Source organism: Triturus cristatus, chromosome 2_1 (assembly GCF_964204655.1).
Source record: "Triturus cristatus chromosome 2_1, aTriCri1.1, whole genome shotgun sequence".
NCBI lineage: Eukaryota > Metazoa > Chordata > Amphibia > Caudata > Salamandridae > Triturus > Triturus cristatus.
Window position 1 is genome coordinate 360,336,482 of NC_140581.1, and position 13,728 is coordinate 360,350,209.

The window sequence follows — 13,728 nt, forward strand, 5'->3', positions numbered from 1 at the left end:
AGACTCTTGAGCCTGTGCACATCTTGTACATATTTGCCGTGATAACCTACTTGATAAAGATTGTTTCTGAGAATAACCGGTGTGGTTACTCTGTGTCGTGTGGTGCCAGAAGTACGATCCTAGCTGCGAGATTCCTCCCCCTGGGGAGTCTCCCGCCAGTGCCCGGCTACGATACTTCGAGGGTGGGTCTCAGGGTAGTCAGGACCCCCTTCCGGGCTCCTCTGAGGTCACCGTCTAACATTGGTGGCAAGCGACGGGATTCGGGCCCATCACCTAGAGATCGTACCGTGAACAACGGACGCACTACCGACAGGGATGGCAGAAGGAAGCGCCATGAGCCCCGCAGAAACCAACGCCAACAGGGTGTTCCAGGTGGAGCATCTAGAAGAATATACACACAAGGAGCTGAAGCAATTTTGCAAAGAACTTAAAATCGCTACCACTGGTCTCAACACGAAGGAAGATTTGCAGAAAGCACTGAAAACTTGGGTGGAGACCGGGGCCTCCCGCCCGGAAGGCACGGGGGAGCGCCCCGACGAAACCGAACCTCCCCAAAGTGAAAGCAGCAGCAATCAGGTGCGAGGAGGCGTACCAGACGGGGGCTTCTCCCCAGAAGAACTCGCGGACAGAGAGAGAAGCCGCAATCATGAACTAGAGCTGGCCAAACTCAAAATTGAGGGCGAATTGAAGTTAGCGGAAAAAAAGCTAGCGGTAGAACAAATGCGTGTACAAGGCGAACTGGAGGAGAAAAAGCTCCAACGGGAGCACGAAGGAAGGAAGCTCCAGCTGGAGCACGAACGCAGCTTAAAGGAACTCGAGCTCAAGGCCCGAAACGAGGAAGGGAGGCCCCCAAGTAACCAAGAGACGGCCTCCCCAGCGGAACAGAAGGTCCACATCCCGAAGGATGTGGTCAAGGAATATTATAAAAACGATGACATTCAGCAATGGTTTCGGGCCTACGAGGTCGCCATGACCTCCCATCGGATCCCGCAGAAGGACTGGGGGGCGGGGCTGTGGGGGCGGTTTCTGAGCGAAGGAAGGGACACCCTGCTCGACCTACCCCTCTCCCTGCAGACCTCCTACAGCCACATGAAAGAGGCTCTACTCACAAGATACGGCCTCACCCCAGAAATGTACCGTCAACGGTTCCGGGACTGCAGGAAGATCCCGGGCACCACCTGGGTGGAATATGTAAACTTTTTCAGTCGGGCCTTCGATGGGTGGACCAAGGGCAGCAAGGTCACCACCCTGGCCGAACTCACTGATCTCATGTTGTGGGAACATCTAGCTGCGAACTGCTTCGTAGAACTACGTCAGCATCTGCTGGACAGTAAGCTCACAGATCCCCGGAAGCTGGCTGTGGAGGCCGACCGCTGGACCAACACCCGGGTCTCCCGGGGCATGGTAGGAGAGTACCCCCGAACCAGTCAGGGACCACCCCGCCAGAGAGGAGGAGGGAACCAGGGAGGGCCGAGAGAGTCCCAGCCTAGCCCCCCGAAGACACCACCTCCACCTTTCCCGGCGCCCCCTCCACCAGTAACCGGGCCCCCTGGGAAACGGGGACACCGGGTGACCGTCACATGTTTTCGCTGCCAGAAACCCGGGCACTACGCCAATGACCCAGAGTGCCCCATGGCCACCCAAGTCCCCCCGACGAGACAGATAGCCAACGTAGCCCTGGGGGAGGGGGTGGAGGAAGCCGAAGAGTGGGAACCCGCAGCAATGGCCCTAGTATCCCTGGGAGATAGGGAGATGATCCCTGGTAGCCTCCTCCCCTCCAACACCCAGAAGTATGGGCAGCTTGTCAAAATCAATGGCCACCAGGTAGAGGCCCTGCGAGACACCGGGGCCAGTATCACCGGTGTCCTCAGGCACCTAGTCCCCGAAGAGCAGATCCTCCCCAACGTCTTTTGCCCTGTAATATCCGCAGACAATAGAGAGAGCATGTGCCAGGTAGCCCTGGTGCCGTTTGAGTGGGGAGGGGTGATAGGCAAACTCAAGGTGGCCGTAAGAACCTCCCAGCCGGTCGACTGCCTTTTAGGGAACGACCTAGAGAGTTCCCCATGGAAGCACGTAGAGCGTAAGGCCCACCTGGGAATGATGGGACTCCCCGAGTGGGTGTGCGCCACCACCCGATCTATGTCCGCCCGACTCACTCCCCAGAGGGAAGTCGAGAGCACCCCGATCGAAGAGATCAGAACAGTCCCCGCCGAGGGTCCTTCCGTCCCCCCATCAGAAGGGTCCGTCGCTAGCGATGAACCCACACCATCCGACCCTGACCCGGTCCCTGAGTTAGGCGATCTACCCGAGTTGGCCCAATGGCGCCACGAGGGCGGACCCACTCGGGAGGAGTTTTGCAGGGAGCAAGCCACTTGTCCTTCCCTGGTCGGGCTGCGGCGCCAAGCCGAGGGCCAAGCCGCAGGTGACCAGACCGGGACGCACCGAATATATTGGGAGAATAGCATCCTGTACAGTGAGCAGAAGTCGGTGGAGCTGGGATCTGGACGGGTACTGGTGGTACCCCTCCGCTTCCGAGATTTCCTCCTGGGTTTAGCCCACGACGTCCCCCTCGCCGGTCACCTGGGACAGGACAAGACTTACAACCGTCTTGTGACCCATTTTTACTGGCCTAAGATGAGAGCAGCGGTAGAGGCCCATTGCAAGTCCTGCCCCACGTGCCAGGCTAGTGGAAAGAGTGGAGGGAAACTCAAGGCTCCCCTCCAACCCTTCCCGGTCGTCAGTACCCCCTTCGAACGGGTCGGGATCGACATCGTGGGACCACTGGACCCCCCCACCTCCCAAGGCCACCGGTTTATCTTGGTCCTAGTGGACCACGCCACCCGCTACCCGGAGGCTATCCCCCTGCGCACCATTACGGCCCCTGTGGTGGGCCGGGCCCTGATGGGGATCTTTTCCAGGGTGGGGTTTCCCCGCGAGGTCGTGAGCGATCGCGGCACTAATTTTATCTCAAGGTATATGACGTCCCTGTGGCAACAATGTGGGGTGTCCTATAAGTTCACCACCCCATACCATCCCCAAGGAAACGGCCTAGTAGAAAGGTTTAATAGGACTTTGAAAGGGATGATCGCTGGCCTAGAAGAACCCCTCCGGCGGAAGTGGGACGTCCTGCTCCCTTGCCTATTGTTCGCGTATAGAGAGGTCCCCCAGAAGTCCCTAGGATTCAGCCCGTTTGAGTTACTCTATGGGCACCCCGTCCGAGGTCCCCTCAGTTTGGTAAAGGAAGAGTGGGAGGCGGCACCCCAGACCACCCCCCGAGATGTGTTCCAATACGTCTTGGCCCTCCGGAACCAGACCAGGAAGTTCCGAGAACTGGCCGAGGCCAACCTGGAGGCGAGTCAAGAAGAGATGAAACGCTGGTACGACCAGAATGCCACTCTGGTTGAGTTCCAGCCGGGCCAGCAGGTGTGGGTCATGGCCCCCGTGAAGCCTGGCGCCCTCCAGGACCGATGGACTGGGCCTTACAAGGTGGTTGAGCGAAAGAGTCCAGTTACGTACTTGGTGGACGTCCAGTCGCCCCGGGACCCCCTCCGGGTCCTGCATGTGAACCGACTCAAGCCTCACTTCGTGCGGACAGAACTGAGCCTCCTGCTGGCCACCGATGACGGGGCCGAAGATGAGTCGGATCCCCTCCCGGACCTCCTGTGTGTCAAGGAGCAGGATGGCTCCGTGGAGGGAGTGAACCTTTCCCCAGCCCTCACTGCCCAGCAACAAGCGGACTGCCGCCAGCTCCTAAGACAATTTGCCGACCTCTTCTCTCTGACCCCCCGGGTCACCAACTGGTGTGTTCATGACGTGGACACCGGGGACAGCCCGCCGGTGAGACACCGAGCCTACCGGGTTCCTGACCGGGTCCGGTCCTACATTCAAGATGAAGTCTCGAAGATGCTGACCCTGGGGGTGATTGAGCCCTCTGACAGTCCCTGGGCCAGCCCCGTGGTCCTGGTCCCGAAGGCAGCGGCCCCCGGTGTCGCCCCCGAGCTCCGATTCTGCGTGGATTACCGGGGGCTCAATGACGTTACCCGAGCCGATGCCCACCCCATTCCACGAGCCGACGAACTCATTGACCGACTAGGGGCAGCCCGGTTCCTCAGCACATTCGACCTCACCTGCGGATACTGGCAGATTGCGCTCACCGAAGGGGCCAAGGAGCGGTCCGCTTTCTCCACCCCCGACGGGCACTACCGCTTCCGCGTGATGCCCTTCGGGATGAAAAATGCCCCGGCCACTTTCCAGCGACTGGTGAATAAGGTCCTGGCCGGGTTGGAACAGTTCAGCGCGGCATATCTAGACGATATCGCCGTCTTCAGTTCAGAGTGGAGTGAGCACCTCCAGCACCTCCGGAGGGTGCTAACCGCCCTGCGCCAGGCAGGCCTCACAGTAAAAGCTAGCAAGTGCCAGATCGGGCAAGGCTCCGTAGTCTACCTGGGGCACCGGGTCGGGAGCGGCCAGGTAGCCCCTCTACAGCCAAAGATCGACGCCATCCTGGCCTGGGAACCACCCATCACCCAGACGGAGGTCCGAGCCTTCCTGGGACTCACAGGATACTACCGACGCTTCATTCGGGGATATGGCAGCCTGGTCGGCCCTCTCACCGAACTCACATCTAAAAAACAGCCAAAGAAGGTGCAGTGGACGGCTGCCTGCCAGGAGGCTTTCGATGCTCTAAAAAAGGCCATGTGCACTGCTCCCGTCCTCCAGGCTCCCGACTATGCCAAGGAGTTCCTAGTCCAGACCGATGCCTCCGAACATGGCATTGGGGCCGTCCTGTCCCAAGTGAATGACCAAGGCCTAGACCAGCCCGTCGCCTTCCTCAGTCGGCGGCTGCTGCCCCGAGAGCAGAGGTGGAGCACCATAGAGCGCGAAGCCTTTGCCGTGGTCTGGGCACTCAAAAAGCTACGACCCTACCTGTTCGGCACGCATTTCAGAGTCCAAACTGACCATCGGCCCTTGCGGTGGCTCATGCAGATGCGAGGGGAAAACCCCAAGCTACTGCGGTGGTCAATCTCCCTCCAGGGGATGGATTTCACCGTAGAACACCGCCCTGGTACGGACCACGCCAACGCTGACGGCCTCTCCCGGTTCTTCCGCCTCAGCGAAGAGAACCCCCCAAGATGATGGGCAGTTCTCTCCGGCTTTCAGCTGGGGGGGACGCGTGTTGGACCCGGCCTCGCAGAACGGCCCTCCGTGCACCCGCACCACCGAAACCTGGTACCTGCAGCCCCAACCACCCGGCCCAGCCGGTCCTTCCTACCAGAACACCCGCACCCGGCCCGGACATCCTCGTCCATGGCCTCTCTCCTTTCGGCCACCCCGGGCCCGCATGCCCCCTTCATGCGTCAAGATGGCCGCCCGGCCCCAGCGCGACCCTGGCCTAGAGGCGCCACTCCGGCTGGAGGACATCACACTTCCAGGGGGATGAGAGAGGGAGGAGCAGTTTCTATCGCACCTCTGGACTCCCCTGGGACGATGGGTTTCGATCGGCCCTCCGGCCTCCCTGAGAGCTGGCTCCACGCCTGCTGGGTGTCTGGGACTCCTCCCGCCCCGGCCCTGAACGAGATCAAAAGACAATAGCAGGAAACCCCGACAAGCGACCCCCAGGTGACAAGACCCCTGCCTCCACCGACCCCGGACATCAAAGAGGGGTCGACCTATAACAAGGGGTGCTCTGGGTCGGTCCGGCAGATTCGACGCTGGAACAACGTAAGCCTGCTGAGTGACTCGCGGCTCCTGGAAGATCGTAACACCTCTGAACTTGTGTCTAAGCCTGCTGAGTGACTCGCGGCTCCTGGAAGATCGTAACACCTCTGAACTTGTGCCTAAGCCTGCTGAGTGACTCGCGGCTCCTGGAAGATCGTAACACCTCCGAACTTGTGCCTAAGCCTGCTGAGTGACTCGCGGCTCCTGGAAGATCGTAACACCTCCGACTTTGCGCCTAAGCCTGCTGAGTGACTCGCGGCTCCTGGAAGATCGTAACATCTCCGAACTGGTGCCTAAGCCTGCTGAGAGACTCGCGGCTCCTTGAAGATCGTACACCTCTGAACCTGTACCTGAGCCCGCTGAGTGACTCGCGGCTCCCCCAGACTCTCACGGTCCTGCCGGACCCCGACTACGACCCCGTATCCCCCGGCTCGAGGATTGTGAGCTGTGCGCCGGATACGTCCCTGCTTGAACTTTTGCCAAAGACTGTCCCGCTACCCCCCTACCTTTCCGAGACTCTTGAGCCTGTGCACATCTTGTACATATTTGCCGTGATAACCTACTTGATAAAGATTGTTTCTGAGAATAACCGGTGTGGTTACTCTGTGTCGTGTGGTGCCAGAAGTACGATCCTAGCTGCGAGATTCCTCCCCCTGGGGAGTCTCCCGCCAGTGCCCGGCTACGATACTTCGAGGGTGGGTCTCAGGGTAGTCAGGACCCCCTTCCGGGCTCCTCTGAGGTCACCGTCTAACACTGTCCAAAATGGATTTCAGAACCCAGCCCCCATCCTTTTTAGGTCGGTAAATTCAGCTCCATTAAAGTGGGCGATTATAATACCTGAACAATTCCAGCGCCTAAAAATGACAGACGCATACTATGAAGCGCTCCACTGTGTGTATTGCTGTATTATAGTCTAAATGCTTATAAGGTCCCAAAGGCGAGACCTATTGGCTATGCCAATGCTTGTTCAAGTTGATAACAAGTGGTTGAGGGAGACCCCTCCTCTGCTTCCCCCCCAGAACCAGGAACTCAATGGCCCCCCTGCACTGCGGGAAATGTGGAGCTCTGTTACGCCCCTGCATTGTGACAAAGCATCTCATAACCCTCTTAGTTAATCTATGAGAGTATCTTGTATCTGGTATCCAGTCTTGCTGGATATAATCTGAACATAATCTGTGAGTAGGCCGCTAGAAGGGACCTCTCGTCCCGCTTACTTAATACTCTTGGAGACATTTAAAATGGGTATGTTTTTTTTTTTAGTTTTATATATCGTGAACTAGACCCGAGGGTATCAGAGCACTTTACATGAATACCATCTGCGTTACAGATAGATGCATTACATTTTTTTATTTAATTTTGTTAGGCACGGGGAAATTAAGTGATTTACCCAGAATCACAGAATCCTGCCAAGACTTGAACCCGGTTCCCCAGTTCCCCAGTTTTCAACTTCACCTATGATGCTCTTCATTTCCAATTTGAATGTAATACAAGTTAGATGAACTCATTGTCCTTCTATAAGAACTACCACAGTTTACACATATATACTTGATAAATTCTAACATAATTCTAGCTCAATATTTTCTACATCATGCTTAGAACATTGAATGAATGAAACTAATTTGCCTTGGCTTGCCTGAATTTGCTTGCTTGCCACGTTGTGATACATATACTCAATAATCTGCCTAGTGAGCCTAAATTCAAAATATTTGCAATCAGCTATCCACTAGGCATACGTTTATTGAAGTTGCTGGTGCTTTCAGACCTAGTATTTCATAGTTTCTACAATCATTGATACACTGGGGAAAATGTACTCACATGATGTAGTATGCAGCAAAGCAACCAAAGTTGCTGCCATGTGCTGTGTCAAAGAGAGAGAAAAACAATGCCATTTCTACCCCATGCTGGTGTGTTTTATGCTACCATGCTCCAACGCGCACACCCTTGCAACAAAGTACAAGAGTGGGTGCATTCTATCATGCATACATGTTTTACTGGCGCGATATCCTTCCAGTACAAAGTGCTATGCTTTCACAACGTGTAACACTTTTCCAGTACAAAATGCTATGCTTTCACATAGTTTAACACTTTTCACACTTTGTTAGTGTGCTGTACAGTGCAGAAGAAATGTAAAGTTGGAATAGTTAAATGACTTTTTAAACTTGTTCCACCTCTTCGTATGCCTCCAGGAGGCAAAATGTTTTTGTGAACACCCCTATATACACATTGCATCAAAACCCATGAGTGTTTGCATGGGAACACCCATATACCACCTATGGACTGCCCTCTTGATGCAAAGTGGTGCATAGCATTTGTTCAGGTTCCTAGTCATGTGGAAAGTAAATGTCAAGCATGGTCCTTTAAATTTTTATTTCCTCTGACAACTGATATGTTCTTAAGTACCTGCAACTAGTCTTCTGTGTAATTTTTAAGGTGGATCACATGCAACAGGCCGTTTCAACTCTGTTCAGAGTTTCCTGCACAACATTTGATAAACAATGCCTTTTATAAAGACTGAAAGCATTCAATTCAATGTTAATTGCTCAAGATAAGTGTTTGCTTTTCTTCCGAAACTAAGCATTATCTTTTACTTTCATAAACATTGCGTATGTGTTTTATGTATACTCCATGTATAAAAGGCATTTACCCGGAAGCAGTAAACATAAAATACTACAACAAAATGAAGTGAAACTTATAGTTGGAGTACCCACAGCATGGGCACAATTAAGTTTGATATCTTTATGAAACAGCAATCAGGGTCCGAAAAGGACAGGCTTTCCTAGAAACTTTCTCTTCTTGAAAAACAGAAACTGCAGTCCCACCCTCCACTCCTGTTGTCTACCAACTAACAGTGCTCAGGAAAAGTAATCTGCAACTCCCAGTTAAACAAAAGGCCTTCTAGAATTTCGGATGGTAGCCGTGTCTCACCCTCCTCACTTCATTGTCTGGGTCTTCTCCCTTTAGCTACAGGATGCATGCAATACACTTCCACTGTCTGGGAAGCTATCCTCACCCCCATCCTGTGCCACGTTAAACCAGGGGCATCCAAAAAGACCCCAATTTGCTTTGGTAATTCAAAATTCAAGAAACTGTGTTCAAAATTTGAGAAAATGCATTCCCTTAACACACAACGCATTTCACCTTAGTACATCAGTTTAAAAAGTATAGCCCTGATGGCAATGCTAATAGTGAACCAAGGCAAGTCAGCTGTCCTCTATACCTTAAACGTTGTCTAGATTAATTCACTGGATGGGGTAACATCACAGGCTATTAAATCAAACCCAAGATAGGTTTTTGTACAGAGCAATTCTGAACTCGCGAATTTGAAGGTACTTTCATAGGCTATAATGCACAAACAGGAGACACAATGAAACACAGTATTTGTCTAGGATCACACAATTTGGTCAAGCTGTGATTGATGCAGATTATGCACTTTTACCCTGTGCAGATCAGCCACTAGATGGATATCTCTTTCTGACATCAAAGGATAATTTTCTGCCTTCATTCTTAGAGGATGAGAATATATCGTGGGTGACAGGCAAAATCCACATTCCACAGTTTTACATAGAGCGAACCTTGCCTAAAGTCATTAGAACTCTTCCTAACAGACACAGATCGCTTTACACTTTTTTGTGACACAGTGAGATTTGCCAAAATTCATAGGATGCTAAACGAAGTCTGGGATTCGAACCTGGTTCCCCATGTCACATGAATGGCAGTTGTGGCCACTCTGCTACACCGCCTCCATGAAAGCTATACTTGTTTTATGCTTCCGGTTCCAAGAGGACCTTGAGCTGAACCAAAAACAGACACCGGGCTTAAGCCTGGCTCGAGCTTTAAGTGGCTTGCCCCTCTATCTGTATTTATGCTGCTGCCTGCAAGCCAGACTACAATTGGATCTGATTCCAAAGAGAATGTCTGATCTTTTTTCCATTTCCTGATGAGAATGCTAGTTAAGGAATGAGCAATTGAAAATCTTAGCAGTGTGATTTGGGGCTGTCATTATCTTTTGAGACTAAGTAGGCAGCAAGGAGTAAATCAGAGTGCAAGTAGGCATCCAAATGAATAAAATCTAAATTTCCCAGGAGTGATATTCAAATCAGGGTGAGACTAGCGCTTGCATTGGATGAAATCGGTATTTCACATGAAATATACCATATTCGGAAAATAACATCCTCTATCTGCGAAACAAGGTTTTTAAAGCATTGCTTCATGTGCTTTAGAAGCTCACACCATGCAACATGTAATGATAATAAGACACTTTCAGTCAGTCACAAATGGGAAACAGCATTTACAATGCTGTCGGTACAACACGGTTCCTTTACAACGCGGTCAGTACAACGACCGCATTGTTACCATGTGTACAATTACATCGCAAGTTGTTTCAATGTACAATTACATCGCAAGTTGTTTCAATGACTTGCTGTAGGGGGCGCGCTGGTGTTGAATTTATAATCCAACACCTTCCCTTCTGATGCACAAACTGGAGTAGGAATAGTAAATAATACCATTACCTAAGTCCAGCGGTCCCCCCCACAGCAAGTCGTTGAAATGACTTGCGATGTAATGGTTCGCGTTGAAACAACGCGGTCGTTGTAACAACCGTCTTGTAATGGAATACGTGAAAAGCGCATTCGTTGTGTAAAGAGTCCTTTTCGTCACAAACCAATGCATAACAAAACAAATAAATACGAATTTATGTATCTATGATTGGCAACAAAATTGGGTAAGTAAACAAGAGGAGCCGGTAGCTCAAACCTCTCCAGGATATAATTATTATGTTTACCTAAAATCAAAATGAGGTTGCAACAGTACCACATCTGTTGTTGTGTGATGGTATCTAATGCACACATAGACACAGCCACACACCCACTAACAAAGACCACTATCAGCAGTGAGGTAGGAACATCTAAAGTAAGGAGGGGCTGTTTTATGTTAACTACCATATAGTATTAGGAGCATAGTCGGAGAATATCACTAGCACTGGATGCCTGATGGAAACATATATCACAGAGGAATGATTTAAGAACAGAAAGGAGAAATAAACAGCCCATACTTTAAATACAATTCCCTCAAAGTTACTGCAATTGTTAAACGCCCTGAAACAAATAATAATTTAAGTAGATTTCATGCGCAATATAATGCTAGCCTATCTTCATGAAATACATCATTAGGATTTAAACTACTAAACAAAGACAATTAAAACACATAGGTCCAAACCTTCTAATGCTATGCACCTTTAGATGAGCTGAAAATCACTAAACCCCTTATTCAAGAAGAAAGGTAACCGATGACAGATCCAAGGGATCATTGCTTGTGCCCAATAGCAAGATAACATGGATCGTCCATCATCTTTCAACTCACTGTTGACGACCAGAAGAGTGTGAGGGCTCATTTCAAACATTTGTTTATTGTAAATATTTCAGGAAAAGTTGCCAACAATCAACCTCTACAATTTATGGGAGAGCACAATCCCCTGGGTGAAGGTCCGCCATAGGACTTTTATGTAAAAGGTGCCAACATAACTCTCTTATACTGGAGCTCATTCGGGTTGCAGATTCAGAACATCTATCGTATTCTTGGACATATCCACACATTTTGTTCCTTCAAATCATACTCTCCTTTCATACAGACCTATAACAGCAGTGGGAGACTTAACCACAGCAGGGTTGGGTGCTAATGTTAATCTCTGCCTAATTTGTAATGTTAACTGTTTCTGCACCAGACCCATCACATTCTGCCAGAATCTATGTGTTTGAACGTCCCCAGAATCAAGCCAGTTGCACTACTGTCCACTGCTTTTCTAGATTGGTCTCTCTCTTAGAAGCCTGCTGTTAGACCTGAGATCCTTGATGTAATATTTCCGCAAATGTTTTGCCTTCACTCGCCTGTTTCGCTGAACTCGTTTTTGTTTGCATTAGGACTCTGTGCACTTTACCCCTGCTAATCAGTGTGCTCAATCATTTAAACATGGTAAAATACGCCTACACCTAATTGGCACCTTAAATTTACTTATAGGTCCTTAGCAAATGGTACTACATGTACCTAGGGCCTGTAGAGTAAAGGCTGCTAGTGGGCTGTTTTAGTACTCATTAAAGTAGCAATGCAAAACATGTCTCAGACCTGCCATTGCAGCCTTTAGAGTAGTTTTAAACTGCCATTTCGACCAAGCACAATAAACCTTTTGCCATGCCTAAACTTTCCTTTTTAATATTTGTAAGTCGCTCCTAAGGTAGGCCCAAAATGCTCATAGAGAAGAGTGCATGGTATTTAAAATGTAGGACATGTATGCTTAAGTTTTACATGTCCTGGCAAAGGAATCTCTTAAAGTAATTTTTCTCATACCAAAGGGGATGATGGACAGAGCGTTTGACTAAATCAAACACTCACCCCCAGTCAACTGATCTGGGTTTAATCCATCATCATTCTTTAGCTCACTCCACCACCCCAGTTCAGACACGGCCATATGCAAATCAGTCTGACCCTGTGCCTCATGGGAATGAGGGTTATGAACCCGAAACCTGTCCCAGGATGCTTGTTTCCGGTCCAGGGAAGACATGGCTTGGCAGTTCGGGCTGGACTGTTCCCGTGAGGCAAAGGGTCAGACTGATTTGCATGCGGCCATGTCTGAACTGGGGTGGCGGAGTGAGCTAAAGAATGATGGGTGAGTGCTTGCAATGTTCAACACTCCGTCCATCATCCCCTTTGGTTTTGGTAAGACTATCTCTACCATAGACAAAGATTGGGTAACCTTGTTACAGTTAATAGGTGATAACTTCATTTTGGGAGCAGATAGAGAAATGCTGTTTCCACTCTAATTAATTGCAATTTAAAATCCTGTTTAATGGTAAAATTAGATTTCAAGTTACTATTCTGAAAATGCCATTTTTCAAAAGTCAGCATTTTTCTACCTAAACCAAACTCATCTCGGGAGATTAGCAATTTCTAAAATGGTTATGCTCCCGTGTTTACTCCACTTCTTGACTAACCTTCCAGTAGTAGTCCCGAGAGCAGTCTTTACAACACTGAATACACTCCTCACTAGCTTAATATGGGGCATGGGCCACAGACGCTTGAGCTTAGCAAAGTTACTTCCAGCCAACACTGGGGGGATGGTGGCCCCGGATTTTTATTCGTACTGTTTATCATCGCAATTCCAGTGGCTCTCGTATTGGCTAGCAGGCCGGAATCTACAGGAAATAGCTTACTCTGAGCACATGCTGGCTCAGGGCACACTACACAACTGCTCTACCCTGGTAGTCCCATACCACACACTACAGGAGTACTTATCAGCACTGCACTCACATACTGGAAGCGGGCATTAAATTACACAAATAGCCTCCCCACGTATGCCCCCAATATACCGTTGTTGGGCATTTCCACCAATCTAGGAACACTTACCAACCGCAACTTAGAACCTTGGTTGCAGTAGTGACAACAGTTGGTGACTTATTTGGGTACAAACTGTTGCTCCCACACATGGATTTCACGAATGAGTGGGGGGTCTCGGAGACACTGTTCTTGACTCATGCAAGTCTGACACATTATGTTAAAAGACACGGGGCACCTGATGGGGCAGAACCAATTACGCACAAGTTGGTACATTTGATATACCTTATGGGGACGGGTAGCCACCTAAACCGCTGGCTTTATAGGGGCACGCATGCGTACTGTCCTTCTCCACTAACTGCAACACTCACTAAATGGGAACAGGACATAGGCAGACCATTAACAGACAAAGAACGGGCAACAACTTTAGAATACCCAAAACTAATATACCGCAATACCCGTTTTAAGTTCATCCAGTATATGGTGATGCAGAGAGCGTACCTAATTCCGCACAGACTACATGGCATCTTTCCCGCCATCCTTCCGTCCTGCCCTAGATGTCCTGACTAGGATGCAGATCTGTTACACATACTTTGGTCTTGCCCTAGACTAGGGAGATACTGGGGTGGAATATCTGCTATCTTAAAGGACGTAGTGGGTGACATGGGATAGCACATAGTAGAT

General features: G+C 50.2%; 2 protein-coding genes across 2 annotated transcripts in view; one reads left to right on the plus strand and one right to left on the minus strand.

Moving 5' to 3' along the window:
• The window catches only part of CDC20B (cell division cycle 20B), a 322,511-nt gene that overhangs the window by 246,821 nt on the left and 61,962 nt on the right, over positions 1 to 13,728 (minus strand). The gene's annotated exons all lie outside the window — the stretch shown is intronic.
• Positions 1 to 13,728, plus strand: part of GPX8 (glutathione peroxidase 8 (putative)) — a 77,090-nt gene that overhangs the window by 23,879 nt on the left and 39,483 nt on the right. The window lies entirely within an intron of this gene.